Below are 11,150 nucleotides of genomic sequence, written 5' to 3' on the forward strand. Positions count from 1 at the left end.
TAACCGACCAAGCCACCCAGGCGCCCCAAAAACTGGGCATTTTAAGCTGAATCATAAAGTGGGCATTTCCAGAAGTGCTCCAAATCACACATTTTATTAGTGGAACTGGAAAACTAACAGAGCCTGAAATCATAAGCAATTTCTATTAACAGATTATTCACTCTCCCAACACACCTGCTCTGTCACATGGCTGGCCCAATAACACACGTCTGTGGCTTCTTTGAGAGTTCTCTATGAAAAATTGACTTAGAAAAAAAATCAGGCTTGCTTTCCAGATGCCTTGTCTTTTCAAGTACCTGATTACTCAAAATAAATACCTTTATAAAACAGAATCATCTGTTGAATTACCACTATTCAGCTAAGAGACAAATCATTATAAGATTATCAAGTTATCCATTATTTTCGAATTATTTTCTCTGATTATACGACCAGTTTAATGTTTTCACACTGATAATAATTTTTGCCAGAATATACTGTTTTGAGGAACAAGGAGTAAAGATATGGGTGGTATCTCTCATTTATACCAGAAGACCCATTTAAAAATATCAGATTCCTATGTCTAGGGCTGTAATATTTATTGGCTTAGAGAATTTTAGTACCTATTGGAGGAATACTCTTACCAAGAGACATAATGTATTTCAGTTGAATTAAAAGTAGTAGTTAAGATGCATACTGATTTTAGATTCCAAATGCCACTAGACAAAGAAGTGGATTATGGAATAGATTGAGATTATTAACTCCGAATATCAAGGGAAATAGATTACAATAAGGTGGAGAAGGGAAAATTTTGTATTTTTAAAGGTGATGTAACTTACCTTTTATATATTACTATATCTAATGGTAATGGGTAGTGAATACAATGTTGGACACATTGGACATTGATCACTGATAGATACGAGAAGTTACCATGAGTGTCTGAGACTGCTCAACTTTCCACCAAAGTAATTTTTCATCTTACTAAATTGTATCCTCCTTTACCCACTAGCATAAAGTTATACCTAGAAAGAGTGAGAAGTTTATTTCTGTTTGTAGAATGGCTACAAATTGCATTGATGCTGAAGACGTAACACTGCTTTTAGGGAAAAGTAAATAATGGATGTACTATTCCTTCAGTGAAAATAATTCATTGTGGGGTAATCAACTTAAAGGACTCATATGTGGCTCACGCTTAACCCCATATTAAAAGCAAATCAGAATGAAACAATGAAAGGGGGAGCATTAATGAGAAAATCACAAGAAAGTAGAATTAGTATAAAGATTTTTTTTCTTCCATAGGATTTTTCCCAAAGCTTGCTTGACATCCTTGTTTCTTAAAGAGTAGATCAGAGGATTTAACATGAGTGTGACCAATATGTAAAATACTGAGGCCACTTTACACAGTTCAGGATTGCTTGGAGGTGTGAGATACACAAAGGAGACAGTCCCATACAGCAAACTTACCACTCCCAAATGGGAGATGCAGGTGGAGAGGGCTTTCTTTCTCCCTCCACTGGAAGGGGTTTTCAAGACTGTGGTCAAATGTACATGTAAGATACTACAATAACAACTATGGTAGGCAAAATAATGAAGGCAGCCAAACTACGAGACACCATCTTATTGACAGAGAGATTAGAGCAGGAGATCTCAATTTGGTAAGAATCACAGTAGAAGTGATCAATGACTCAGGAAGCACAGAAAGACACTGAGAATGTTGTGCTGACTTGGAGGATGGAACTGAGTCAGCCACAGAGATAGGAACCAGCCACCAGCTGAGTGCAAAGGCGTCTTGACATGTGCACACTGTAAAGAAGAGGGTTGCCTATGGCAATGAAGCGGTCATATTCCATGACTGCCAGGAGAAAAGCTTCTGTAACCATGAAAAATGCATAAAGAAACAGCTGAGCCACAAAACCTACAAAAGAGATAGTCTTTTTCTCAGACAGGAAGTTGACCATGGCTTTCGGGGCAATAACAGTGGAGTAGGAGAGGTCAATGAAGGAGAGATTGCCTCAAAAGAAACACTGGTGTATTCAGCTGGGAGTCTGTCACAATGATTGCCATCATACTAATGTTACCCAAAAGGACCATGCCATAGACCAGCAGGAATAGGAGGAAGAAGAGAATGTGGAGTTCTGGACAGACCCTGAAGCCTATAAGAATGAAGTCAGTTACATCTGAGTGGTTGCCTGCCCCCTTATCACCCATGGAAAGAACCTGATAAGAGGTACAAGACAAGATTAAACATTAAACTTTCTATCTATTTACTGGTATCATAAAATATCCTTTTTCTCCTGTGGAAGACATTAAAATTCGTGTTCTCCACTTGTGTGAGGTATGATTTGCCCCGCCCTTTTATAGAAAGTAAATCTAAGGTATATTGTGATTATCCATCAGCACACAACATGTAAGTTACCTAATTCATAGTTTTCTTTTGTTTTCATTTTTTTTAATCTTTATTTATTTTTGACAGAGAGACAGAGTGTGAGCAGGGGAAGAGCAGAGACACAGAATCCAAAGCAGGCTGCAGGCTCTGAGCTGTCAGCACAGAGCCCGACACGGGGCTTGAACTCACGAACTGTGAGATCATGACCTAAGCCGAAGTCGGATTCTCAACCGACTGAGCCACCGAGGCGTCCCAATTCATAGTTTTCTAATATGACTCTCCAAATCCAGTGCTCTTCCCATTTAGCACATGTGACATTTACGTGTAAAGCATTATTTCTTTGTATCTGTTTAGCTCTTCACTTTATTTTTGTGGTAAGTTTAATATATCTGAAAGTTTTAGACACGTGTATTTGTTCTCATCTTTAATTTTAATTTCATATTCATTTTATTCTTGATAATGCTTCCAATTTGTGATAGAAGGATCTAACTAAAGAATGAAGTAAAACTCCATGAAACAGGCACCTAGATGGATCAGTTGGTTAAGCATCCGACTTCGACTCAGGTCACGATCTCCATGTTCATGGGTTCGAGCCCCACATCAGGCTCTGAGCTGACAGTGCAGGTCTGCTTCAGATACTCTGTCTGCCTCTCTCTCTCTGCCCCTTCCCTCCTCACTCTCTCTCAAAAATAAACATTGTGGGGCGCCTGGGTGGCGCAGTCGGTTAAGCGTCCGACTTCAGCCAGGTCACGATCTCGCCGTCCGTGAGTTCGAGCCCCGTGTCAGGCTCTGGGCTGATGGCTCAGAGCCTGGAGCCTGTTTCCGATTCTGTGTCTCCCTCTCTCTCTGCCCCTCCCCTGTTCATGCTCTGTCTCTCTCTGTCCCAAAAATAAATAAAACGTTGAAAAAAAATTTTTTTTAATTAAAAAAAAATAAATAAATAAACATTGAATAACTTAATTAATTAATTAATTAAAACTTCATGAATAGACATTAGACCCAAATAGAGATTAATATTTAAATAGTTTGTGAGAGTTAAAAAGAGGTTACCCCCAAGATATTTAGTTTGGTATCCAAAATAAAAACCTTGGAAAATAGAATGCATCATCACCTTCTTGAAGTGGACAAAGCTCAGACATGCCACCAGGAGGAAAGATCCATGGATTCTACATATCTCTGTACAAACCTGTCAAGAAGCCAATTTGCTTTTAAACATCTGCGCAAATGAAAAAAAAAGAAAAGAAATTTCAAAACAATGTATTGACTAAAACTTTGGAAAAGTAATTTTATGATGTCTCCATTTAGAATGAGATCCATGAACATATTAAAATTTTTAAGACAATTATTTTGAACCTGTCACACAGTTAGAAATAGTCTGATTTGTCTGTCCTATAACTTCAGAAAGTCTCTGTTTTCTCCAATAAAGTGACACAGCTATTTCTTTTATTCAGATTTTAAAATCAATTGTGATTTAAACCACCCAACTGAGGGGACAGTTCATGTGGCTTATCAAAAGTGCCAAATGATCTAAAAAGTACTCATTTTTTGATTTGGCACATGTGGACGTTGTCACCATGTTCTGCTCTCAGTCTCCATCAGGTATGTGACTGTCTGTCTTCAATCCTCTGCCCTTGTCCCTCAGCTCCTACCGCTCTCAGCCCATCTTTCTCCTCTCCACCAGACACCAACCTTCTCGAAATGTTAGTAACTTAGTGGACATGAGGAAAAAACTGGCAACAGCTCCATAATCATATCCTGGGGCCTCTTCCTTACCCTATTGCTCCGAGGGCAAACTGAAATCCACTGAAATAACCTTAATTAAATTTATTTTTGAGAAAAGCATTAAGTGCCCATGTTGACTTGTATAAGGACATTTGCACTTAAACATCGTTGTAAAACTAGGTTTAAAGGAACAAGGATTTCACAGTGAGGGGCACCTTGGTGGCTCAGTTGGGTAAGCATCCGACTCTTGATATCGGCTTAGCTCATGATTTCTCAGTTTGTGAGTTCAGGCCCCATGGTTCTCCCTCTCTCGTTCTTTCTCAAAATAAATAAAATAAACTTTAAAAAAATATTTTAAAAAAAGATTTAACAGTGGAATTTCAGGCACCAGACATCATTTGTAAGTGAGTAAAGGCAGAGAAGAAAGATTTTAGATTTTAGAGAAAGTAAGAAGTCCTTGTCAAAGCTACCAAACTCAATCATACAACTGGATATCTGGCAGTATTTTAGCAGAATTTTTTTTGTTTTATTTATAATTCCCATTATTATTAACCAAATTCTATTATATTGCCTGAAACTGTATCAGCCAGGATGCAGTGGCAGGAAATCATTGTTTTGAGATTGTTATTTTTTTCAAGAGTAATGTGGATCCATCCAATCGTTCATTAAGTCACTGAACACTGTGGGCCACCTATGGTATGCCAACCAAAGTACAGGAATACACAAGTACCAGAAAGGGCTTTCTTCCCAAGGTACAAGTGCCTTGCATTTTCTTCTTTGCCTACCTTTTTATTATGAAATAACCAGTATGTTATGAATTGCTCTTCAGGAAAAGGGATATGATCTTTTTGAGGTGGATACCAACTTTTTTCCCCTACTTACTTATTTATTTATTTATTTATTTATTTATTTATTTTTAAAAAGCTGGCCAACCAATATCATCAATTCCCATACTTTTTATGTTTTCACAACAGTGAGTACCCAAAACTTGGGCATCCCTGTCCTAGACGCCATCCCCAGCCCCTGCCCTCACAGCCTTGTTCTCAGAGGCCAGGCCTCAAGGCTCTGGGAGCAGATGGTGGGCTTCTGGAAGCCAGGGAAGGCAGAGAGCACAGCTCCTTCTATCACCTGCCCTTGGTCCAGTGACTGGCAGGAGCCCGTCTCAGGGAAGAAGGATGAATGAATGAACTTGCCTGCTGCCATTCCCACCCCTGCATCTAGGCTAGCAGGTTTCAGCCAAGTCTGGGCATTAGAATCATCTGCCAGCTTTAAAATTTTCTGATGCCCAGGACTCAACAACAGAAGTCATGATTTAATTAGTCTGAGGTGTACCCCTGAGCTCTGTATTTTTTTTTTTACTTTCTATAATTTATTTATTTTTTTCTAATTTACATCCAAGTTAGTGCAACAGTGATTTCAGGGGTAGATTCCATAAGCCCCTTACCCATTTAGCCTATCCCCCCTTCCACAACCCTTCCAGCAAACCTCTGTTCTCTCTATTTATGAGTCTCATGTTCTGTCCCCTTCCCTGTTTTTATACTTATTTTTGCTTCCCAAGAGGTGCATACCAACTTTTAAAAATAATTTGTAACAAGTATATCTTACCAATCATAGAATAATTTTTATGCATGAAGGCACACAGATATACTCATAAATGACTAATTACTTGACTGAAATAAACATAAATTTATCTCATCTTTTACCTGAATATTCCTTTCTTTACTTTTCTTGAGCAATTTGCTAATGATAGATGCAAGGATGCAAAAGTTACTGTGTTTAATTCTAGAAATGCCAAACAGTTTATGAAGCTAAACAAAGGAAAATTAAAGACTATGTCAAAACTAAGCCTTTTCAAAATTAAAATTTCACACAAACTATAAAAACCTTGTTTTAAAATACATAACCTTATTCTATAGAAATAGGCTCTGCTCATAGATGAATAATACCCCATTCTTCCATTAAGAGTATCTTTTTACCTCCGTTAGCAGTGTTTCTACCTGAAAAATCCCCTGTAATTGTGTACCTTTGTAGAGACAAGAGAATGGAAGAGGTGGTCCAGTGAAGCCTCTTCCAAACCTGTGAATGCTTCTTAATCGAAACTGAAAAGAAAATTCAACTGAGACTGTAGAGCTGCCCTGTGTAAGATGCCTCTTCTGTAGGGGGGGGGGGCGGGGAGGGTATCTCACAGGCCTCAGAACGAGGGCAACGACAGCAAATGGGAATTTAAGTAGGGCAAAGACAGAATCAGCAGTGAATAGTGCAGTCCCTGATGGCCTGGGGAACACAGCAGGAAGAGTCATGGTGCTCTTAGTTAACTCTACTGCAACCATTTCAGGTCATTATTACATGTATTGGGTTGAAAGAGTTCCTCTGAGGGAGGCTAAAATTAAGTCAATTATGGGATAATAATAATGGCAGGCTCCAGATCCATCCCATGAGGACCATGTAGAAGAAACAAAGAGAATGAACTTTATTCACCTTGAATCATCTCTGGGTCTTTTTGGACAGGACTTCTTATTAGGAAAACTTGTTTTAAGGTTGACATACCATATTTTACATAATTTCCATTCCTGAATTCAATTTCTGCCCTCTAGAGTCACATGTACTCATGGTCTTACATGACAGTGCGATGTCTTATATTGTCTCTTTTTTCTTGTTGTAGCTTACTCTCTGCTAGATGATTTTTATTTTGCACATTATACATAGATTATATTACAATGTTACCAGTGTATTCATAATTCAAATTAATAAGTATCAGTCTACTAATAAGCCCAACTATTTGAATATAAATGACAATTATTATCTCAAGGCCTTGTTATCTCTGGTGGAATAAAACTTAGTTCTAGCTAGACGACAAGTTTGTGGATCCAGATATAAGAATGTACTTGTTTCAATGAAATACAAGAAGTAATGAAAAAGAAATGAGCTTTAAGGAAATAAACACGTAGAACTGTTCCCATCCTTAGTATACCTTACACTGAATTTCAGTGACCAAAGACAGAATATAATGCCCAAGATAAAATGTTTAAATAACATTTTCTTTAGCATACTTGCCAGCTAGCTATTGCAAAAATAAGGTATACAAGGGAAACACAAATTTTAGTGTTATATAACCTCAGGCAACTGGGGTCATCAACTAGGCAATTCTGCCGATCCTGGCCATGAAGTCTCAACTGTTGGCCAGTTGAGGATGGCCGTAGCTGGGATGACTCAGGCAGCTTGTCTCTTCTCTGTATTGTGTCCTTTTTCCAGGAGGCAATCTTGGATATGTCTTGTTGTGATGTTTGAGAGAGAATAGTGAAAGCAGAAATGCACCGGTACTTTTTCAGCGTAATAATCCTATTGGCCAAAGTGAATGATATGGCTGAATCAAGGCATGGGACAGAGCAGCCTTGCCTGAGTGGGAGAACACATAATTGCATAGCACAGAGCATGGGCAAAGGGAGGGGTGAAGAACTGGGATATTTTCAATGTAGGGGCTCTGTTCTGAAATGGAGTACCACTGGTTCTTTTCAAAGGCCTTAACACAGGTCCCTGGCATATGCTTCTTATTAGGTTGGGGGAAACTTCTCACACTTCAATGTGATCTGATGGATATTTTAAGTTTTCCTATTCTTGTGCCTATTAGAAATTCCATGTTTTCATTTGTTTTTTCCCACTCAGAGGCCAATAATATTCAGGTCCTGAAGTTATTGATGTTTTTTTTCCACCTTCTTGTTCTTTAAGAATAACAGTCATACTTTGTCATCCAAATTTATCATAAAATTAGTCACAAGATTTGGTTTTGCTAGCTAGATGTTCTCATGTCACTATTTGGGAAGTCAATCATCTTGCTATTTGTGGTCTACTTGTCCTGTTGTTCCTTTGTTCCATACTTTTTTGCTTTATTTTGGATTGAGTATTTTTATTAATTTTTCTCCTTTGTTTCCTTATTAACTATAACTTTTTTGTTTTGTTATGTTAGTGGTTGCTTTCAGATTTACACTATACATTATAAATTTACCACAGCTTATTTTCAAGTAATACTATACTAGTCCATGTATATTAAAACAACTTTATATAATCTGCTTTTATTTCTCTCCTCTTAGTCATACGTCTTTCTTATGCATGTTATAAATTTGGCCATACAATATAATCTTTTTGTTTAAACAATTATTTTTAAAAGACATTTAAGTAATAAGAAAATGATTACGTATTTACCAGTGTAACTCCTATTACATTACCAATGTAATTCCTGTGGCTTTTTATCCTTTTATGTAGATCCATATTTCTCTCTGGTATCATTAATCCTTTTGTCAAAAGGATTTCCTTTAACATATCTTGTTGTGTGGACCTGCCAGTGGTGAAGTCTTTTGGCAGTTGCATGTTTGTAAATGTCTTTATTTCACCTTCATTTATTGAAAGAAATTTTCACTGGATATAGAATTTTAGGTTGACAGGATTTCCATTTGGCACTTTAAAGACTTTTCTCCACTGCATTCTCACTTGCATTGCTTCCTGTAAGAAATCCACCATCATTCTTACGTTTGTGCCTCTGTTTGTAATATGGGTTCTTTTTCTTTCCACTTTTAAGATTTTCTATCATTGGTGGTGAATAATAATGACCATGATATGTCTCCGTGTAAGTTTCTTCATGTTTGCTTGCAGCTTGTTGGAAATGTTAGATGTGTGGGTTTCTAGTTTTCCCCAAATTTGCACAATTCTAAGACTCAATTTCTTAAATCTTTTTCTCATCCCTCATCTTCTCTCAGGGACTCAAATTACATGTATCTTAGAGCACTTAAAGTTGTCCTTCGTATTACTGATGACCCTTTCATTTTAAATATTATTTTCTCGGGGTGTCTGGGTGGTTCAGTCAGTTAAGCATCCAACTTCAGCTCAGGTCATGATCTCACTCTTCTCGAGTTCGAGCCCCATGTCAGACTCTGCTGACAGCTCAGAGCCTGGAGCCTGTTTCAGATTCTGTGTCTCCCTCTCTGTCTCTGTCCCTCCCCAACTCATGTTCTTTCTCTCTCTCAAAAATAAATAAACATTAAAAGAAATTGTTTACTTATTTTCTCCTTGTGTATAGCTCCTATTGCTATGTTTTTAAATTCACTAATCTTTCTTCTAACATATATAATATGTTGTTAATCTCATCCAGTCTATTTGTCATCACAGACATTGTAGTTTTTATCTTTAGAAGTTTGATTTGGGTCTTTTAAAAACCTTCCATGTTCTCTGTAACTTATACAACATACAGAATTCAATTATAATCGCAATGTCTTCGTCTACTAATTGCAACATCTATCTTAGTTCTGGATAAGTTTTCATTGACAGATTATTCTCATTATGGGTCATGTTTCCTACTTCTTTGTATATCTCATTATTTCTTACTTGATGCTGGATATAGTTGTATTACTATAAATATTCTTGAGCTTTTGTCTAGGATGTCTTTAAGTTGGGTCTTGCTTTTGTGATATGGTTGACAGGATCAAAGCCATGTTCAGTCTAGGGCTAACTATTCTTCACTACTGAATGAAGACCTCTCTGGGTATTCTTTTCTTTTTAAGCTTATTTATTTATTTTTAGGGGAGGGGGGAGAAAACACAAGCAGAGGAGGAGCAGAGAGAGAGGGAGAAAGAGAATCCTAAGCAGGCTCTGTGCTGTGAGCGCAGAGCCCCACACAGGGCTCAATCTCATAAACTGTGAGATCATGACCTTAGCAGAAATCAAGAGTCAGACTCAGCTGACTGAGCCACCCAGGTGTGCCCCTTCCTGAGTATCCTATGTTCCATTAACTGTGAGGTCTGATGAGAATAGGCACTATGCCAGCACTGTTTAAGGTTGAGTACTGTTTCCATAAACCCTTCTGGATATTTTTTCCACATGCATATGCTGATTAATATTTTGCTGATCATTAGAAGGAAACCATCTGCAGGTATCTGGAGAATCTCTCTTTGTGCTACTCCCATCTTTCCAGTACTCTGTCCTACAAACTCTGAGCTCAGTTTATCTGACCTCTCAGCTCTATCTTTAACTCAGTGAACCCACCAGGCCCTGCTTCAATTTCTTCTTACTGTACCACAAGTTAGAGCTCTCTCAAGCCATTAAGCCAGGGGCAGTCTTGTTAAATTCCCTTTGTTGGTCTCAGGGACCATTTTGCTGCCTTATTATTAAAAAGTACCGTTTCAAAGATTTTGTCTGAGTATTTTGGCTGTTTCAGGTGAGAGGCTCTTTTTACTTTATCTTGACCAAAAGCTGAAGCAGCCACTCTGGAAAACAGTACGGAGATTCCTCAAAAAACTAAAAATAAAACTACCCTATGACCCAGCAATTGCACTACTAGGCATTTATCCAAGGGATACAAGTGTGCTGTTTCAAAGGGACACATGCACCCCCATGTTTATAGCAGCACTATCAATAATAACCAAAGTATGGAAAGAGCTCAAATGTCCATCGATGGATGAGTGGATAAAGAAAATGTGGTATATATATATATATATATATATATACACACACAATGGAGTATTACTGGCAATCAAAAAAAATGAAGTATTGCCATTTGCAACTACGTGGATGGAACTGGAGGGTATTATGCTAAGTGAAATTAGTCAGTCAGAGAAAGACAAAAATCATATGACTTCACTCATATGAGGACTTTAAGAGACAAAACAGATGAACATAAGGGAAGGGAAACAAAAATAATATAAAAACAGGGAGGGGGACAAAACAGAAGAGACTCATAAATATGGAGAACAAACTGAGTGTTACGGGAGGGGTTGTGGGAGGGGGGATGGGCTAAATGGGTAAGGGGCATTAAGGAATCTACTCCTGAAATCGTTGTTTCACTATATGCTAATTTGGATATAAATTTTAAAAAATAAAAAATAAAATTGAAAAAAAACCTTTTTCATCTTTTCAGTTGAGGATTATTATACATATCAAAAGGATCCTAAAGAAATCTTAGCTGAAGAACTCATTACTGAAGAAAAAATATATATAATATTATGGCCCACAAATCAGAGCATTGTTTAAGAAGTTTAATAGAAGTAATCCACACTACATTCACAATGAAGGTATCCCC

General features: G+C 37.6%; 1 pseudogene; it reads right to left on the bottom strand.

Annotated features, from left to right (window-relative positions):
- Positions 1-1,230: 1,230 nt before the first annotated feature.
- LOC121038996 (olfactory receptor 9K2-like) lies at positions 1,231-2,184 on the bottom strand (annotated as a pseudogene).
- Positions 2,185-11,150: the final 8,966 nt, after the last annotated feature.

Source organism: Herpailurus yagouaroundi, unplaced genomic scaffold (genome assembly GCF_014898765.1).
Source record: "Herpailurus yagouaroundi ecotype Mexico unplaced genomic scaffold, PumYag 166, whole genome shotgun sequence".
Taxonomy (NCBI): domain Eukaryota; kingdom Metazoa; phylum Chordata; class Mammalia; order Carnivora; family Felidae; genus Herpailurus; species Herpailurus yagouaroundi.